The sequence below is a fragment of the Lissotriton helveticus genome, chromosome 6 (assembly GCF_964261635.1).
Source record: "Lissotriton helveticus chromosome 6, aLisHel1.1, whole genome shotgun sequence".
NCBI lineage: Eukaryota > Metazoa > Chordata > Amphibia > Caudata > Salamandridae > Lissotriton > Lissotriton helveticus.
The window spans coordinates 1,989,965,123-1,989,986,801 of NC_136067.1; positions in this window are offsets into that span (position 1 = coordinate 1,989,965,123).

The window sequence follows — 21,679 nt, forward strand, 5'->3', positions numbered from 1 at the left end:
GAAATATTCTCACAAGGAGGAGATGACTTGAATGATTTTTTTGATCAATCTCTTGATGGCGAATTTATCGAATGTTTGGAGACCATAGAGTTACAAGAATCATCATTGCAGACTTTTCATGAGGAGATTCCTGATGAGATGATTGAAGAGGAAATTCCTGATGAGGACATGTTAATAGTTCTTTCAAATTATGAAAATTCAGAAGATGTTGCCTGGGTGCCGCACTGATTTGGGTATCCGGCGTGCGGCGTCCCGGGGGGTGGGTCGTCAGTAGCGGTCTGTTGTGCGAATAGTTCCAAGGCAGCAGAACGCGCTGAAATCTGGATGGCACCAAGGTGATGTCCAGTAAGTTGCCGCCCACCAAATAACGGCGTGGGGCGCCGCGGGGGGGGGGGAGGCAGTCCAAAGTTCCGTTAAAAGGGCAAAGGAAAGGATCGGTGGTTTGAACCATCAGTCAAAAAGGGGAGGGGGTGCAACAATTTTTCCTACCGGGTCACACTGTGCTTTCACCGGAACTGAGGTCTGCAGGATTCTAGTCATTCAAACTGAGGCTGGCGCCAGCATGGGAGCGCCGACGTCCCGCGGCTACAGTTTTGTCACTCCACGGGCGATCATGGCAGTCATTCCCCATCGGGGGTGTCTGCGGGGGTCGGGGACTCCCGCGGCTCCTCTAGAATCTTCAAGGTCGTGGAGGACTACGGTGGTGGAGTCAACCAGTGACCGGGCCATTTCTTTATGCTGGGCCCGCTCTTGCCAGGTCGACCGCCATTTTGAGAGTTCCGTAGCTACCGGCGATCGCGGGGTCAAATGAGCGGACGGGCTCCACCCTGCCGGGCGAGACGTTGCAGCATCGCCACAGTGGAAGAACCGTTTTCCGGGCGCCTGGACCGCTGAGGGTGCAGCTGGGAAGCCTCCACCTGGGGAGGCGGGAGAGGCCTGTTCGCACCGTCTCTGCCACCCAGTGCACCCCACAGCGTTTCGCTTGACATTTGTTATGCCCGGACCAGGCGATGAGGACGAGGGGGGGGGGGTCGGAGGCATGTGCAAGACATCCCCCCCCAGTGTTGTCGCACCCATTATAAAAGAAAGAAGAAATGTCCCGTCCGTCTTTGGGCCGGCGCCCTTTGCTCTGGCCCCATGAACGGGTTCCTTGGCTCATCCGGTGGGGCAGGCCTTGGCGTGTGGTGCCTCTCCTGGGCCTTTCGTGCAGTGGCCTCTCCACTCCCAGGCCCTCCATGGATGCTGGCCCAGACTGGGAGAGAGAGGGTCTAACCTGCAATTCTCCAGGGTTACCGCCACCGCGGCCGGATCCCGTCTGCCTCGGCCTCTGGTTGATGGTGGCCGGACTGGGAGAGAGAGGGGAGGGTCGAGGACACAGACATTCCCCCCCTTGCAACTCTCCAGGGTGGTCGTAGCAATCCCCCTGGACGGGTGCCATTGGCCTCGGCCTTTCCTCTGGCTACACCCTACGTGATGATCTTCTGCCGACGGTTGGCAGCAGGACCCGCCTTATATGTGTTGCTTCCGGCTGGGCGTAGCTAGAAACCTGTTGCACTTTGGAAGTTTCCAGAATGGGGCGGATGTCTGCTGACTTGTATGTTTCCCAGTTTGCCGGTATTTGGCCGTGGCAGGCGGTGGGACAGACACGTTTTGGGGCAGTGAGGGGCGATGAAGCCTCGTTGCCTTGTGGCCGTTGCAATGTCACACTTGGTTTCTCTTACTGTTTTCAGGTTTCTTATTACGGGCTTACTTCTAACGTTTCTTGTTTCTAGGACAATAATAGGTTTTATCATTACGTATTGTTATCGTTTCTTTGTTTGTTATTTAATAAAAAGTTCATCAGTGGCCTACTGATTTTCATTTTCCTATTCCTTTCTTTCCAGGTTGTTTCATGCTAAAGTTTCTGTTAACAGGATACAGTGATCACTTCGTTATTATTGCATATGTCCTTTTCACTAGGGGTGCTCTCTGGTCGGGCCAGATGACCTATCTCTAGTAAATGGTCCGGGTGAAACAGGTGCATCAATCAGTGGGGAGTAGATAGGCATAACAGATTACAACGGGGGACAAAGGTCCGCATTACCTACCCTTTCACTACTTGCAAAGATTTTCCTACGTTTATTTGCAAACAGGGAATACCTCCAAAAAGAACCAATTCCCAAACAGTCAATGTTCGGGCAAACAATCAATCAATGAGGAACGAAATAGGCACGATGTGTTAAAGGTTTGCGTTACCTACCCTTCACTATCTGCAAAGGGAGAGAGAATATTCCTATTCTTCCCCGTTTGCAGGCAGAGAAGATCCTTAAGAGAACCAACTTCGAACAATTCAATGCTCGATTCAATCAATCAATCAATGGGGAGAAAAATAGGTATGACGGATTACAATGGGGACAAAAGTCTGCATTTACCTATCCTTCACTATCTGCAAAGACTAAACAGAGTATGGCGATTCTGTGCTTGTTTGCAAATGCTTGGATAACAATCAATCAAATGGAGAGAGAAGCAGGCACGACGGATTACAATGGGGGCAAAGGCCTGCGTTAACTAACCTTCACTATCTGGAAAGAGAGAGTACTCCTAATAGAAATGAGGGGGGGGCAGCATTGAAAGCAGATCAGTGTGCATAAACACGAAAAAAAAATTCTTACCACGTACTTGACAATCGACAGCTTATGATATTTGCTATTAAAAAACCGTTGAAATTCACTGAAAAAACCATAGGTTATAGACCATATATAGTTAGGAATTAGCATTTACAAAACCTTTAAAATTCACTGAAAAAACCATAGGTTATAGACCATATATAGTTAGGAATTAGCATTTAAAAAACCTTATTTTACTCACACAAAACCATTGAAATTCCATATATAGTTAGTAGTACTAACTATATATCGCGCACCTGCAATCCACTGCTGATCATGTCACATATTATATCATTCATGACATGGTCAGTGACATCACTGATGACATCACTGATGACATCTCAAATGACATCACTGATGACATCACTGATGACATCTCAAATGACATCACTGATGACATCACTGATGACATCTCAAATGTCATCACTGATGACATCACTGATGACATCACTGATGACATCTCAAATGACATCACTGATGACATCTCATTTGACATTACTGATCACATCACTGATGACATCATTCATGTGATAATACGATGAACCTCTTCAGACTCTAATATAACCTTAGATACACTCAGTGTAAACAGACACTCACAGACTGTCACTCATCCATGGAGTTACTTACACACCTAGTCAGTCATGCAAAGAATCAATCACACCTCAATTTCCTCAACTATACAGTTATACACACCTTACTTATTCAAACATATACTAACACATATTTACTCTCTTTTACAATCCCTGATACAAGTTCACAATGATCCATACAGCCACTCACACATTCACTGACTCTTATGCACAGTTATTTATATATGCCAATTCTCACATGTACTATGTTTTACATATGTACTTACTTTGACATGTAGCACTGAGATATCCATTCACTCACCAATGTACTCATGCACACAGTCAACCACCCATACAGCTGTTTCCACATGCTCTTTTGAACCCATACATCTAGTGAATCAACTGCTCACACATCTATGCACAGAGTCATACACCTCCCAGCCACCCACACACACACTAAGTCTCCCATACAAATACTTGAGCAACCAATCAATAACCCATATACTTACTCATATAGCTACTGATCAACACATGCAGCAGTTTACAGAACAACAAACATAATGATGCACAAATTAAGACAGTTCGTCACTAACCCATGCACTCAGTGAGACACATTTAACCACTCACTCATACAGTCAGGCATGCACCTACTAAATCCTTCATCCAGACACTTCTACATCAACTCATTCTTCAATATGTAAGATATATTTTAACTTTACAGAAATACACAGTCACTGGATGTTGTCATCAGTGATGTCATTTGAGATGTCATCAGTGATGTCATCAGTGATGTCATTTGAGATGTCATCAGTGATGTCATCAGTGATGTCATTTGAGATGTCATCAGTGATGTCATCAGTGATGTCACTGACCATGTCATGAATGATGTAATATGTGACATGATCAGCAGTGGATTGCGGGAGCGCGATATATAGTTAGTACTAATAACTATATATGGAATTTCAATGGTTTTGTGTGAGTAAAATAAGGTTTTTTAAATGCTAATTCCTAATCATATATGGTCTATAACCTATGGTTTTTTCAGTGAATTTTCAAGGTTTTGTAAATGCTAATTCCTAACTATATATGGTCTATAACCTATGGTTTTTTCAGTGAATATTACCTACTGGCGGTCGCCAGTAGGTATATATAGTTAGGATTTTTTCTCTATGGGATTTTTGAAAATTCTATGTCTAATAACTTTGGCGTTTGTGGACGGAATTGGCTGAAATTTTCAGGAAAATGGCACATTTTGTTTCTGAGCAGCCCTTGAAAATTTGGGGGGGGTTCGTCAAGGGGGGGCCGAGAAAAAAGGGGGGTCCCAAAACGTGTTTTAACATTGAGTTTTCCATAGGGCGGTTGGCCTCACTTGTAGCCCGAACGGCTGAATGGATTTGCACGAAACTTGGCAAAATTGTAGGAACTGGTAGCCCGATGTGCCTTTTGTAGGTCTCAATATATGTGCTCCAGTGGATTTTGAGAAATTAACGTTTAAAAAAAGATATATATCTGTAACAGCGGACCGGGCAGAGTCCCAGGACGCGTACTTTTCGCGCAACGGAGCTTTGTGAAGCGAAGCTGATTGGTTCTCCGGCGTCTGTCAACATTCCAAACAGTCCGTAGCGGCCGCCATCTTGTCTCTCGGTAGGATCGAGAGACAAGAGGAGGCGAAAGCGAAGGGGCAAATGACCATAAGGGGAAATAGTAGATCCTCGCTGACCCCCTAGGTTTGATGTGGAGGTTTTAAAAGGGCCCCGCGGGGCAAAAAAAAAAAATAATAATAATAATCGAATGGCTGAATGGATTTGCACGAAACTTGGCAAAATATTAGGGACTGGTAGCCCGATGTGCCTTTGCTAGGTCTCAATATATGTGCTCCAGTGGATTTTGAGAAATTAACGTTCAAAAAAAGATATATATCTGTAACAGCGCTCCGCTTCGCGTAACGGAGGTTTGCGAAGCTGATTGGTCATTCTGTCACTGGGCTATAGTTGGGCTACATCTGGCTGATATTTGGGCTACATTTGTTTTTTTGTGTGTCTGGCGGCCATCTTTGGGCTACATTGGGCTACATTGGGCTTCATTGGGCTACATTGGGCTACATTTGGGCTCCAACATATATATAGGCCAATGTAGCCCAATATATATTTTTCAAAGTTAATTTTCGTAAAAACCACTGGAGCATATATCTTGAGACATAGCAAAGGCACATCGGGCTACCAGTCCCTACAATTTTGCCAAGTTTCGTGGAAATCCATTCAGCCGTTCGAGCTAAAAGTGAGTCCAACCGCCCTATGGAAATGAAGGAAATGAATGGGTAATTTGTAATTAGCAAATAGCTAATCGCAAACTAGGAATGGTAAAGAATCGCTATTTATTCCTTAAAGTTCGCTATCTAGGAAATGCAAAAAACTTTGATGATACATATGGCGGTTCATCTCTAACAAGATAAGAAGCATAGGGATACATTTATGATGACTGGCGTATCACCAGGGATGTGTTAGTCATTCTGTGCCGCTGTTCCGTCACCTATGGTGTGCTGCATTTACAATGCGGCGCATCATGGGGCAAAAACAGCACAGATGCGTGATGTATCTGTGCCGTAAAGGTGGCGCATTGCTGGAGTTGTATCGCAAGTGTGATGAAGCTCCAGCAAGGGTCGGGGGTGCCCCTGTCGCAGGGTTTCTGTTCTCACACAGAACTGTGGACAGAGGATTGGAACCTCGGCGAATTAGGGTGTCCCAAAACTCACGTTAGTAATCAAAAACTCCTTAGCAAGCTAGGTACAGTGTCACATTGGATATAACAAACTCTCAATGTTTAGACAATCCAGAATATGAACTTATAGTACCTCAGGATACGTGGAACTCATGAACAGTCGGTCGTTATATATTTCTTAGAAACCAGAACATGGAGTTAAGAAGAACACATGTGTATTTGAAATGTTTATTTACTAATGCCGTCTTCTCAGGCGTAGTACCTTAGATAATACAAGTACACATATTATCAGTAGCAAAATTACCAGCATAGTTACTAGTACATAAAAAGCGAATGGTGATAGTATGTTAACATGCTGTAAATGAATAAGAGTTAGCAACACTTATAAGCAGCCGCGGGCCGTGGAGGGAGTTACGGTGAGGCAGGGAGGCGGGGAGGGGGAGAAGCAGGGTGGAGAATACAAGTACACATATTATCAGTAGCAAAATTACCAGCATAGTTACTAGTACATAAAAAGCGAATGGTGACAGTATGTTAACATGCTGTAAATGAATAAGAGTTAGCAACACTTATAAGCAGCCGCGGGCCGTGGAGGGAGTTACGGTGGGGCAGGGAGGCGGGGAGGGGGAGGGGCAGGGTAGAGAGGGCTCCACCCTGCTTCTCCCCCTCCCCGCCTCCCTGCCTCACCGTAACTCCCTCCAAGGCCCGCGGCTGCTTATATCTCACCCTCCCTAATACACATATTATATTATTTGCTAAGAAGGTCTCTTTGTGTTGGTTTAGGGCGTGCCCATACTTTAGTGTCTTAGATTTGAAGGAATCACATCAGCATACACCAGCTCTCTCTTCATGTGAACCGCATCAACTGTTGTGTATGTGTGTTCGGCAAAGCAATATAAAACCCGCCTCATGCCCAGAATTGGCAGAAGTTGCACTTATGTTATGAGTATGAAGTCGTGGAGATCAGACCTCATAACAATTCTGTATCGTGTTGTTCTTGAAACTTTAGCACTCGCTGTACAGATATAGTTTAACAAGCAAAGCAGATAGTAGAGCAATAACATATTATTCTCATGTAAACCACGATGAACTACTAGGTGGAAAGCTAAAGCAACAACTAAGTGTCGTGTGCAGAAGTTGCAAAAAAGGAAAAATGGCGTTTAAACCGGTAATGAGCCCATGCTAACTTAACACGGTGTAAAGATATCCAGGACCTAGATGACACCTCCCCATGATCCGGAAACGAACTGAATAAGATAATAGAAGTGCCATCTCATGAGAGCAGATTGCAAGTTTATATGTGGACGGTCCGCAAGGTAAAGCATTAAAAACTAGGAAAATTTTATGCTAAAGAAAAATAAAACAGCCAAGTACTTTATCGAGTCTTAAGCCAATAGGCAAGGTAAATAATAAAAACTTGAAAAATAAGTCAATGAATTGTCAATGAAATGCTAGTACTCAGCATATCAAACATGAAAAAGGTCTATGACATAACTGTGTATGCAAAATAAGCTGCAACAGCCTCCAATAGGAAGTCACCGTCTTCATTCGAAAACAGTTCAGCCATCCAATTTAAAAGCGGAAAAGAACATACGTGCTCTCCCAGCACCGGATCCTCTATCACCATCAGAGGACAGCTCGGTGGGTTTTCAAGAAAGCTCTGTTCCAAGAAAGACTGTGCTGCCGCCAGTAAATTCCAGGGACCAAATAGTCCATGCATCAATGCCACAGCCATAATCCTTTCGCCAGGACAAACCAACTCGTGAGTAATGATAGGAGTCATCAGCTGATTAAAGTCGACGTCAGGAGAAACCGGTCCGCAGAGACACAAATCAATGGCCCAATCGAAATCACAGGTCAGGCAGTGAAATACAGGCTGGACACAGGTGAAGTAGGAGAATCGAAAAGATAATCCATATGCCGTGCTTAATATCGCCAACGGCATTGTGCCATAATATTCTAGAATGCGATTGCGGAACAGTGTCAGCAGCTGCAGGGTGGGAGGTTGCATAGGAGGGACATCCATATTTAAAAATGTAAAAAAGCACAAGAGCGTCCGCTGGTAATGCAAGTAAAAATGCCAATCCACGAAGCAGAGTGGAGAAAATACAATGAAAGAAAGCAGGGATGACTCCAAAGATTTTCTCAAATGAAGTCACGAGACCACTGGTAACAACTTTAAAAAAGTGCGCCAGGGCCTTTGTGGAGGATGTGTTAAAGATAGTCCGAACCATCTTGCTGAAATTGAAAGGCAAATGTGAATTGAAAAGGGTCTGCACCTCTGTACGGGTGTTCGCTATGTGAAGCACGAAAGTTTCACGGGCCGAACTCAAGGCCACCTCTCTCTGAGACAAAAGAGCTCTTATTCTTGCCATGCCGTTGAAATCTCTCCCAAGGTTGGTATTTGTGGCCAAATTGAAAACTCCCTATGTTCATGTGTGGGAGGAAATAGAACATTTCTGCAGCAAATAACCCGTTCACTTACTGTTACGATAAAAGGAATACTTTTAATTAACTCAGAACAATCTTCATTATTGAGCATCAAATAACTACCATTTTCCAACAACTTGAACGTGGGGATGATAGCAGGAACTGGCGTGCCTTGCAACACGCAAGCCATATTTGGTCGGTGTTTGTTGCATGAACCGTGTAACTGTATGTGCCTACACATTAGTGAATGATCTGGCGTCTCAGTGCATTCCTCTCCATTCAGATAAACTTCTTGATCATCTTTGAAACATCTGTATGTGTATGGAAGCGACCAGACCTCATGAAGAAAAGCACTACCTAAAGGTTCATAACGACCTATTGGTATATATTTCATACAATTTGAAAACTTATATAAAGCAAAAGGCAGCGTTATTAAACCGTGGATAAGGCACGTTGCCAAAAAACCCGCAATCCTCTGCTGATGATGTCACTGAGCATGTCATGAATGATGTAATATGTGACATCATCAGCAGTGGATTACGGGTAATAGTATCTCTAGTTTACTCCCCTATAGCTGTCTTTCTTTTAACATAAGTGTCTGTTTCCTTCCCTTATACTTACTGTTTTTGGTTCGCTTCCGGTTCCCGTACCGGCGAGCGAACTGGGAAGCGAACTAAGAGAAATAGAGGTTGGCACAGTTCCAAATATTGTACCAATTTTTTAATAACGGGGAGGTAGTTCTGAAAAGAACTTTTTTTTTTATTTTTCTGAACATTTTTTTACTTTTTTTGAATTTTTCTGAACAGTTTCATATTTTTTGGGGTTTTTCTTGGAGGGGGCAATGAAAACGATTCATTGTAAAGGGCTCAACAGGAGCAACTAAACAAAAAAAAGTATTTATTATTTGGGGCGTTTCGTACAAACTTGCATATGATAGTCAATAGCTCTGTTGATCAGAGTGATGCTTCTTTCTCCGTAGCAAATGAATCCATCGCAAAATACGCAGATGTGTTTTACTTCACCAAATCTCATTTGTATATTTGGCACCATCTCCCTGCCCTCTGGTCCCGTTACTTCCGGTACAACAGATCTTCTGGCCATAATAGGGAGATTATCTAGGTCGTTCCGAAACTGTGCAGCACTGTAGTTGTTAGGATGCCACCTAGTCATATGGCGATGCATTGTGTAGTTTCCGAAACTGTATTTTTTCTCGGTTCCTCTGGACAGTCTATCTTGACATATAAGGCAAGTTACGTATCTTGCATTTACTTTTTTCTGACCTTTGGGAATTTTAAAAAATTGCCAAATGAAGTTTTCTTTCCGGTGAGACGTCCTGGGCTCCTCAGGCAAAAACTGCCTCTCTTCGTGCTCGTCGTTCTGTTCCTCTTCTTCCTCTTCTTGTTGAATTATAACTTGAGCAGGTGGTCCACTCTTCCTTGGAGGTGGTGGAGGTGGTGGGGAAGCACCAGCTGAAGCTACTAAAGAAGCCATTGCTCAGTGATCACAAAGGGTCTTTCTCTCACAATGATGAAAGTCAGAGTGAGGAAAGAAGGAGGGATTTTCATCATTTGGGAAAAACAAGAGTTCTCAACCAATGAAAAGTGTTCATTTTAGATTATATGACCTAGTCTTACATCATTAGGAAACCAAAAGTGAAATGAACCAATGAAAAGTGTTATTACCAAGTCACATGACCTGCTGTGTTTACGTTAAGCGCTTTGCAGGGCCTCCCGGTTTGCTTCCAGAAACCTGCGCTTTGCGACTCGCTTCGCGTACCAGTTCGCTAACGTAGCACGTCATATGACGTATCACGCGACAACGTGAAAAGTCATGCGGACGGGAGGCGTCACGATGTTGTTTTCTAACGCGGCACTTGCGGTAAAGAAACGTTTACCGGCTCGCGGTCTATTTCGCGGCATCAAGGTCAGCTAACGGGAAGCTTCCCGATTCGCGAAGCGGGAACGAAGAAAAAAAAATATAAAAAAAAAAAATTATTCATAAACATATAAAATATATTTTTGGATTTAAAGAAGAATACATTTTACAGCTACAGATATTAGCTGTTAAAAAACCAATGAAATTCACTGAAAAAACCATAGGTTATAGACCATATATAGTTAGGAATTAGCATTTACAAAACCTTGAAAATTCACTGAAAAAACCATAGGTTATAGACCATATATAGTTAGGAATTAGCATTTAGAAAACCTTATTTTACTCACACAAAACCATTGAAATTCCATATATAGTTAGTTGCACTAACTATATATCGTGCATCCGCAATCCACTGCTGATGATGTCACATATTACATCATTCATGACATGGTCAGTGACATCACTGATGACATCACTGATGACATCTCAAATGACATCACTGATGACATCTCATTTGACATCAATGACCACATCACTGATGATATCATTCATGTGACAATACAATGCATCTCCTCACATTTTAATATAACCTCTGTTACAACCAGTGTTAAATACAGAGTATAATTTTTGAAACCATTGACACACCAATACTAGTTACTACATACACACTCACTGATTCCTACGTCTACACACACATTCACTCATTCATCCATACAATCATTCATACATACAATCACTCATCTTTACAACACTATCATATGCACTCATACACCTATACAGACATTTACACTCTGTTGCTCATCCATGGAGTTACTCACACACCTAGTCAGTCATGCAAAGAATCAATCACACCTCCATTTTCTAATCTATACAGTTAAACATAGAGCACCTTACATTTTCAAACATATACTAACACATACTTACTCTCTTATACAATCACTGATACAAGTACACATTGATCTGCACAGAGTCACACACCTCCCAACCAGCCACACACACACTCAGTCTCCCATACAAATACTTGGCCAACCAATCAATAACCCATATAGCCACTCATATAGCTACTGATCAACACATGCAGCAGCTTGCACAACAACAGACATACTGATGCAAACTTTCACACAGTTTAGTCACTAACCTATGCATTCAGTAGGACGCATTTAATCACTCACTCATACAGTCAACCACGCACCTACTAAAACCTTCATTCAGACACTTATACATCTACTCATTCTTCAATATGTAAAACATATTTTAACTTTACAGAAACATACAGTCACTGGATGTTGTCATCAGTGATGTCATTTGAGATGTCATCAGTGATGTCATCAGTGATGTCACTGACCATGTCATGAATGATGTAATATGTGACATCATCAGCAGTGGATTGCGGATGCGCGATATATAGTTAGTGCAACTAACTATATATGGAATTTCAATGGTTTTGTGTGAGTAAAATAAGGTTTTCTAAATGCTAATTCCTAACTATATATGGTCTATAACCTATGGTTTTTTCAGTGAATTTTCAAGGTTTTGTAAATGGTAATTCCTAACTATATATGGTCTATAACCTATGGTTTTTTCAGTGAATATATATATATATATATTCACTGAAAAAACCATAGGTTATAGACCATATATAGTTAGGAATTAGCATTTAAAAAACCTTATTTTACTCACACAAAACCATTGAAATTCCATATATAGTTAGTTGCACTAACTATATATTGCGCACCCGCAATCCACTGCTGATCATGTCACATATTACATCATTCATGACATGGTCAGTGACATCACTGATGACATCACTGATGACAACATCCAGTGATTATGTGTTTCTGTAAAGTTTAAATATGTTTTACATATTGAAGAATGAGTGGATGTATAAGTGTCTGAATGAAGGTTTTAGTAGGTGCGTGATTGACTGTATGAGTGAGTGATTAAATGCGTCTTACTGAATGCACGGGTTAGTGACTAAACTGTCTGAAAGTGTGCATCAGTATGTCTGTTGTTGTGCAAGCTGCTTCATGTGTTGATCAGTAGCTATATAAGTAGCTATATGGGTTATTGATTGGTTGCACAAGTATTTGTATGGGAGACTGAGTGTGTGTATGGCTGGCTGGGAGGTGTGTGACTCTGTGCAGATCAATGTATACTTGTATCAGTGATTCTATAAGAGAGTAAGTATGTGTTAGTATATGTTTAAAAAATGTAAGGTGTTCTGTGTTTAACTGTATAGATGAGAAAATGGAAGTGTGATTGATTCTTTTCAGGACTGACTAGGTGTGTGAGTAACTCCATGGATGAGTGGCAGAGTGTGAGTGTCTGTATAGGTGTATGAGTGCATATGATAGTGTTGTCAAGATGAGTGATTGTATGTATGAATGATTGTATGAGTGAATGTGTGTGTAGACATAGGAATCAGTGAGTGCGTATGTAGTAACTAGTATTGGTGTGTCAATGGTTTCAAAAATTATACTCTGTATTTAACACTGGGTGTAACGGAGGTTATATTAGAGTGTGAGGAGATGCATTGTATTATCACATGCATGATATCATCAGTGATGTGATCATTGATGTCAAGTGAGATGTCATCAGTGATGTCATTTGAGATGTCATCAGTGATGTCATCAGTGATGTCACTGACCATGTCATGAATGATGTAATATGTGACATGATCAGCAGTGGATTGCGGGTGCGCAATATATAGTTAGTGCAACTAACTATATATGGAATTTCAATGGTTTTGTGTGAGTAAAATAAGGTTTTTTAAATGCTAATTCCTAACTATATATGGTCTATAACCTATGGTTTTTTCAGTGAATTTTCAAGGTTTTGTAAATGCTAATTCCTAACTATATATGGTCTATAACCTATGGTTTTTTCAGTGAATTTCAATGGTTTTTTAATAGCAAATATCATAAGCTGTCGAATGTCAAGTACGTGGTAAGTGAAAACATTTTCGTGTTTATGCACACTGATCTGCTTTGAATGGTGCCCCCCCCCCTCATTTCTATTAGGAGTACTCTCTCTTTGCAGATAGTGAAAGGTAGTTAACGCAGGCCTTTGCCCCCGTTGTAATCCGTCGTGCCTGCTTCTCTCTCCATTTGATTGATGTTATCCAAGTATTTACTGTTTTAGAATTAGTTCTCTTTGGTTCATTCTCTATTTACAAACAAACACAGAGTCGCAATACTCTGTTTAGTCTTTGCAGATAACGAAAAATCGTGTAAAAAAAAAGAAAAGGAATCGAGCAAAATCAGTAGGCCACTAATGGGATCTCTTTTTGACCTCGCTAAAATAGAAACATTAGGAACAACCCCTCATGACAAATACAAAACTAGTGAGATGAACTGAACTCCACACAATGATGGCTGCAAAACAGCTCGGCTCCGCCACCCACCCCGCCCAAAATAACGATAAAGAGCGGCTGCCATGATTGGTTGCGGAATGGCCACGACGGAGCTACGAAATGATGCTGCTCTCATGCTAACCCCAGCTTCAGTCTGAAACATCCAGAAACACTGTAGACTACCAATTCGATCAGTTCCGGTAGCGCCCCAATGTAACCCGGTAGAGAAGAACTAGCCCTCCCCTCTTTCACTGATGGTTCTTGTTGCCTGTCCCTTCTGTTCTCATTTAACAGAACTATTTAGCCTGCTGAAAGGGGTTGTGTTCCGACCGCTGGTTGGTGGAGACATTTTGACTATATTCTGGACCTGCGTTGTCGCGTAATGCGTCATATGACGCGCCGCGTTAGCGCATCCGGAAGTCATCCGGGGCGCGCAGCGCGAAACGTAAGCATAACAAGTCATGTGACTTGTTAATAAAACTTTTCATTGGTTCATTTTACTTTTCTTATTGTAATGATGAAAGGCTTGGTCATATGACCTAAAAATTACGCTTTTCATTACTTCCGAACATTATTTTTTCTTAAATATATGTTATAATGTTCCAGGCTAATGTACTTTCCCGGAAATTTTACAACTGTCCTGCAAGTAAAATATATTCTTTTTTCGAGAAAAAGAGCGTTTCTTCGTCCCATGATGGAGCCGTTGAGCAAAAGAGGGTCGACCTGCTGTCTTAGTCGCCGATACGCCTGAATATGAGATTCTTATCGATCACTTTATGTTGCAGGAATAGAAAACACAACAGCCCTTGACCATTTATCTTTACTGCGTTCCTTCGTATTATACCTTTTACCCTTCATGTAATTGGTCTGCTTTATTTCACTTGCCTTTTAATGATTCTAAAACAGTGACTATTATTACAAACTTTACCAATGTATATACTACTACCATGTTTTCTTTTAAAAACCTTTATTGTGAAAATTTCATTATACAAATACGAGCCTATAACCACGTGGGCCGGCCACGGAGCAAACTGTAATCGTATGTGATGAGTAGACATTTACACTGTAGAGGAACGTAACGGGCGGGCCATTAGGTTGCAAGAACTAAGGTGTCTAACAGTTACGGAATCGGTGGACGTACATTTTATAATTAAAATACGACAGGGCCAGTTACAATAAAATTATCTAGATATACATTTGCGGGCAAGTACCATGGGTGACGTTAATTCGAACTTTCAACAGTACAGTAATCAATAACACATCAGAACTTAATATCAATAGGGATGTCGAAATATTCAATCAATTCTCGTCCCCGCCCGCCATGTGCTTCAAAACTGCATACGTATCTCGTGATTTCAAGGTTCTGCAACCAGTACACAACAAGGAGTTACGAGTCCCATTTATTCCGGCGCCATTTTGGGCGAGGACGGGCAGGTCCAGGATATAGTCAAAATGTCTCTACCAACCATCGACTATGATGATGTTCATATGCTGTATTTATTAGAGTAACACTCATCTGTCCACATGAAATTAATTTGCCACAATCTAAACATGTCATTTTAATCTTTCCAAAGTTCTTCTAAATATTTGGGACCGTTTCCCTTGCCTCTGAAGCTCTCAGTGCCACTTCTTTGATGAATGTACTAGCAGGTCAGGGGTTCTCCTCCAAATCTCTCTTTTATGCAGCACTATAATTAATTGGTGCCACCTCTCCATATGACGATGCATGGTATAGTTACCACAACTATATTTTTTTTCGGTTCCTCTGGAGAGTTCATCGTGGCAAATGAAGCGTGTAACGTACCGGGCATTTACCTTTTTTTGCATGTACAGGAAAGGAAAAAAAAATCGAGCGTCCGAGTTCTAAGGTGTCCCAGGGCCATTTTAGTGGAGGACATGATACAGCGATAATGCCCTGGATAAGGACACTTCCTTCGGGCACCCCACGCCGTCTTTCGGCGCAGCATTGTAGGATGGCCACACCAGTGCGGCAACTTGCTAGACACCACCTCGGTGCCATCCGGATCTCGGCGCCCCACTGCAGATGAACTGCCTCCACATGGAGAAGCGGGAGAGGCTCGTTTGCGCCGCCTCCCCCCCCCCCTTCGGGCACCCCACGCCGACTTTCGGCGCAGCATTGTAGGATGGCCACACCAGTGCGGCAACTTGCTGGACACCACCTCGGTGCCAACCGAATCTCAGCGCCTTGTGTTGTCTTCCATTCCGAAAATATTGTTGGCAGCATTTTGAAAGGAAAGACAAACAGCCGTTTGTGGCCCTCACTACACCGTTCTCCTAGTGAGTCTCACATTGTTACATTTAGGAAGAATGTTGAAGAGTAGTATGTTGAAAATCTGAAGCCATTGTTATACAAACTCTCAACCAGCCTTGGATGGAAAAATCCTGAAGAATGTACAAACTGAAAACCAGTTTTTCTCTGTATAGCATCAGCAGCAACGCTTGAGTCAGCTTTGTGTGAAGCCGCCATTTTGATTCAATCAATAGCGTCCCCCTGCACACATTCAGGGACCTGGTCGTGTCTTCAGGTCAAACGGATTGTGGGACAAGATGCACAAAGGAAAAGGAAAAAAGTTCCGCCGGACCCCGGGAGGTGGCCGCCTATGTCATGGGCGATCTTAGGCCACACCAGGGCAATAGTGAAGCTGCAGCAGGTGCAAATAAGCTTCAGACAGTGTTACAAGCGCTGCTCGGAACTCTCAACTATGACACCACCTCGGTGCCATCCGGATCTTGGCGCCTTGTGCTGGTTCCGGCCTATTCACACATCGGTCCGCTACTGACGCCACCTCACAGGCCAACGGGGCACCCCACGCCGACTTTCGGCGCAGCATTGTAGGATGGCCACACCAGTGCGGCAAATTGCTGGACACCACCTCGGTGCCATCCAGATCTCGGCGCGTTGTGCTGCCTTCGGCCTATTCGCCACAAGTGCGCACGCAACTCAGCTGCATAGCGAGTGAAACACCAAGGGGCGCCCCACTGCAGCCGAGGAACCTCCATCTTGGGGGCGACGCACAGCATCACATTGCTTTCCAATGCAGTCAGATCCTCAAACAGCCCCCACTGACTGACGCGAACTCACAGGCCAACGGGGCGCCCCACGCCGACTTTCGGCGCAGCATTGTAGGATGGCCACACCAGTGCGGCAAGTTGCTGGACACCACCTCGGTGCCATCCGGATCTTGGCGCGTTGTGCTGCCTTTGGCCCCATTCGCACATCAGTCCGCTACTGACGCCATCTCACAGGCTAATGGGGCGCCCCACGCCGACTTTCAGCATTGTAGGATGACCACACCAGTACAGCAACTTGCTAGACATCACCTCGGTGCCATCCGGATCTCGGCGCCCCACTGCAGATGAAGTGCCTCTCAACTATGAAACCACCACTGTGACATCCGGATCTTGGCGCGTTGTGCTGCCTTCGGCCTATTCGCACATCGGTCCGCTACTGACGCCATCTCACAGGCTAATGGGGCGACCCACGCCGAGTTTCAGCATTGTAGGATGACCACACCAGTGCAGCAACTTGCTAGACATCACCTCGGTGCCATCCGAATCTTGGCATCTCAACGCCTAGTGGTATCTTCCATACAGAAAATATTGTTACGCTACCTTTGGCCCCATTCGCACATCAGTCCGCAACTTAGACATCACCTCGGTGCCATCCGGATCTTGGCATCTCAGCGCCTTGTGGTGTCAGTCAGAAAATATTGTTGCGCTGCCTTTGGCCCCATTCGCACATCAGTCCGCTACTGACACCATCTCACAGGCCAACAGGGCGCCCCACGCCGACTTTCAGCATTGTAGGATGGCCACACCAGTGCGGCAACTTACTAGACACCACCTCGGTGCCATCCGGATCTTGGCGCGTTGTGCTGCCTTCGGCCTATTCGCACATCGGTCCGCTACTGACGCAAACTCACAGGCCAACGGGGCGCCCCACGCCGATTTTCAACATTGTAGGATGGCCACACCAGTGCTGCAACTTGCTGGACACCACCTCGGTGCCATCCGGATCTTGGCGCGCTGTGTTGCCTTCGGCCTATTCGCACATCGGTCCGCTACTGACGCCGCCTCACGTGCCAACGTATTTTCTCCGCATTTTATACCCTATGCCGCATAACAGGTCATGTGACTTGTTTATAAAACTTTTCATTGGTTCATTTTACTTTTGGTTTCCTAATGATGGAAGGCTTGATCATATGACCTAAAAACAACACTTTTCATTGGATGAAAACTTTTTTTTTTTCCAAACGATGAAAGCCCCACCTTGTTTCTGGATGTTTCAGACTGAAGCTGGCGTCAGCATGAGAGCACCACCATCTCGTAGCTCCGTCGTAGTCATTCCGCGAGCAATCATGGCAGCCGCTCCCCACCAGAAGCCTGCAGGAGTCGGGGCCCCCAAAACTTTTGATGAATTCTCAAGGCGGAGGGGACGCTTTCGAGAATGGGGTCCAAGACCTAGCAGACAAGCGTCCGATTTCCAAGGTGTCCCAGGGCCATTTCAGTGGACCAGGCCCAAAAAGGAAAGAGCCTGCCGCCATTTTGAGAGTCCTGTGACAGCCGCCTATCGCTGCACCGCAACAGTGGGCGCAACTCAGCTGAATTGCGGCTTTTGACACAGTGGACCAAAAACGGACGGAATGGCAACTGAAACGGTAAAGGGGCGCCCCACTACAACAGATGACACTCCACCTGGAGAGGCCCGTTCACGCCGCCTCCCCCGGGGCGCCCCACGCCGTTATTCGGAGCAGCATTGTAGGATACCAAAACCAGTGCGGCAACTTACTGGACATCACCTTGGTGCCATCGTTCTGCTGCCTTGGAACTATTCGCACAACAGTTTGCTACTGAAGACCCACCCCCCGCGACGCCCCACGCCGTTATTTGCTGGGTGGCAACTTACTAGACATCACTTTCGTGTCATCTAGATTTCAGCGCGTTCTGCTGCCTTGGAACTATTCGCACAACAGTTTGCTACTGATGACCCGCCCCACGCCGGAAATCTGGACGTTGTGCTGCGTTGGGACTATTCGCACAGCCGACCGCTACTTCGTTGTTTTTCCCTAAAAATGTTTATATGTTATTACTATTTTTGTTTTCTTGTATATATTTATAAATTATTAAAGTTTTATAATCTTACTACTTTGTCGGAGTGCTATATATTTTTAATGTGACACATAATTGTAAAAACTTTGATGTACAAAGAGTCATCCCTGGAATCTTCCGCTTCACGCTCGGTCCCCTCCCCAATCACAATACAGGATGGTTTTCAGATAATAGCAACGCTTCTGCTGTGACGGATCTCATCGAGTGTGGGCCTTGATCTACTATAACTCCTTTGAAGAGGGGTGAATCTTTACAGCTGTGGCCATAAACTACATCTGCAGGGCTAGCTGATACCCTAGGACCAGCCTGGACAATCGGACACAGAGGAAAAGGAGTGTCAGAGGGTGCAGTAGTGAATAGGGCGAAAGGGAGGTGTCGGGCGGGCACAGGGTGTGATTCTCAGGAAAGAGCAGCGCAGATGGGGGGAGGTTTATTACCCATGCATAAGACAGAGAGCGGGGGTGACCACTGCCTGGGGGAGATGCTTGCGAGGGTGGGGAGCCATGCTAAGGATCGACAGCGTGCACAGAGTGGGTCTGGTCAAGGCATCTAAAATGGCTGCCGTGCACGACAAAAGTGTGGCATTTGAAAAAAGACAAGATGGCGCAGACAATGTTTTTCAACACTTCCTGATTTCCTTCGAATCGAACGTTAACAGACGTTGGGGCATATTACCAAAGTTAAGCGATATTTATCCCTAACGATGCATTGCAAAGATTTTTTTACCATCAGAAATTATCGCAGATAAACCTTGCTATTATCAAAGTTTATCGCAAATACGATAAAAACCGACCGCAATGCATTAATATCGCTGAAAACTCAGCGATATTCATGCATTACCGAGCTAATCCTCTTAGCCATGTTATCCACCTCCCATAGGATAACATGGCTAAGAACTGCTCAGGGCAGCTGTTACTTTTTGGAGATATTCGCGCTTATCTCGAATATTTCCAAAAGTTGATAATAGGAGATAGCGATGTTAGCGACTGTTTCCAGTCGCTAACATCTTGGCATGCCCACTTTGCATGTCATTAGTGATAAATATCACTCACATGCAAAGTGGGGCCCAAGATGGTCGCTATCTCCTACTAGCCGTCGCTAACTGGTGTTAGCAACAGCTAGGTAATACAGATATAATTTTATCTCCGCGAAGCGGAGCGCTGTTACAGATATATATCTTGTTTTTGAACGTTAATTTCTCAAAATGCACTGAAGCACATATATTGAGACCTAGCAAAGGCACATCGGGCTACCAGTCCCTAATATTTTACCAAGTTTCGTGCAAATCCATTCAGCCGTTCGATTATTATTATTATTTATTTTTTTTGCCCCGCGGGGCCCTTTTAAAACCTCCACATCAAACCTAGGGGATCAGCGAGGATCTACTATGCCCCCTTATGGTCATTTGCCCCTTCGCTTTGGCCTCCTCTTGTCTCTCGATCCTACCGAGAGAAAAGATGGCGGCCGCTACGGACTGTTTGGAATGTTTACAGACACCGGAGAGCCAATCAGCTTCGCTTCGCAAAGCTCCGTAACGCGAAAAGTACGCGAAGCGGTGCGCTGTTACAGATATATATCTTTTTTTGAACGTTAATTTCTCAAAATCCACTGAAGCACATATATTGAGACCTAGCAAAGGCACATCGGGCTACCAGTCCCTACAATTTTGCCAAGTTTCGTGCAAATCCATTCAGCCGTAAGATTATTATTATAATTTTTTTTTTTTGCCCCGCGGGGCCCTTTTAAAACCTCCACATCAAACCTAGGGGGTCAGCGAGGATCTACTATTCCCCCTTATGGTCATTTGCCCCTTCGCTTTGGCCTCCTCTTGTCTCTCGATCCTACCGAGAGACAAGATGGCGGCCACTACGGACTGTTTGCGGCCACTACGGACTGTTTGGAATGTTGACAGACGCCGGAGAACCAATCAGCTTCGCTTCACAAAGCTCCGTTGCGCGAAAAGTACGCGTCCTAGGCCGCTGCCCGGTCCGCGCTTACAGATATATATCTTTTTTTAAACGTTAATTTCTCAAAATCCACTGGAGCACATATATTGAGACCTACAAAAGGCACATCGGGCTACCAGTCCCTACAATTTTGCCAAGTTTCGTGCAAATCCATTCAGCCGTTCGGGCTAAAAGTGAGGCCAACCGCCCTATGGAAATTAACATGGGAAAAACGCGTTTTGGGACCCCCCTTTTTTCTCGGCCCCCCCTTGACGAACCCCCCCCAAATTTTCAAAGGCTGCTCAGAAACAAAATGTGCCATTTTCCTGAAAATTGCAGCCAATTCCGTCCACAAACGGCAAAGTTATTAGACATAGAATTTTCAAAAATCCCATAGAGAAAAAATCCTAACTATATATACCTACTGGCGACCGCCAGTAGGTAATATATGTATATTACCTACTGGCGGTCGCCAGTAGGTATATATAGTTAGGATTTTTTCTCTATGGGTTTTTTGAAAATTCTATGTCTAATAACTTTGGCGTTTGTGGACGTAATTGGCTGAAATTTTCAGGAAAATGGCACATTTTGTTTCTGAGCAGCCCCTGAAAATTTCGGGGGGGTTCGTCAAGGGGGGGCCGAGAAAAAAGGGGTGTCCCAAAACGTGTTTTTAACATTGAGTTTTCCATAGGGCGGTTGGCCTCACTTTTAGCCCGAACGGCTGAATGGATTTGCACGAAACTTGGCAAAATTGTAGGGACTGGTAGCCCGATGTGCCTTTTGTAGGTCTCAATATATGTGCTCCAGTGGATTTTGAGAAATTAACGTTTAAAAAAATATATATATCTGTAACAGCGGACCGGGCAGCGCTCTGGTTCGCGGACTTTTCGCGCAACGGAGCTTTGTGAAGCGAAGCTGATTGGTTCTCCGGCGTCTGTCAACATTCCAAACAGTCCGTAGCGGCCGCCATCTTGTCTCTCGGTAGGATCGAGAGACAAGAGGAGGCCGAAGCGA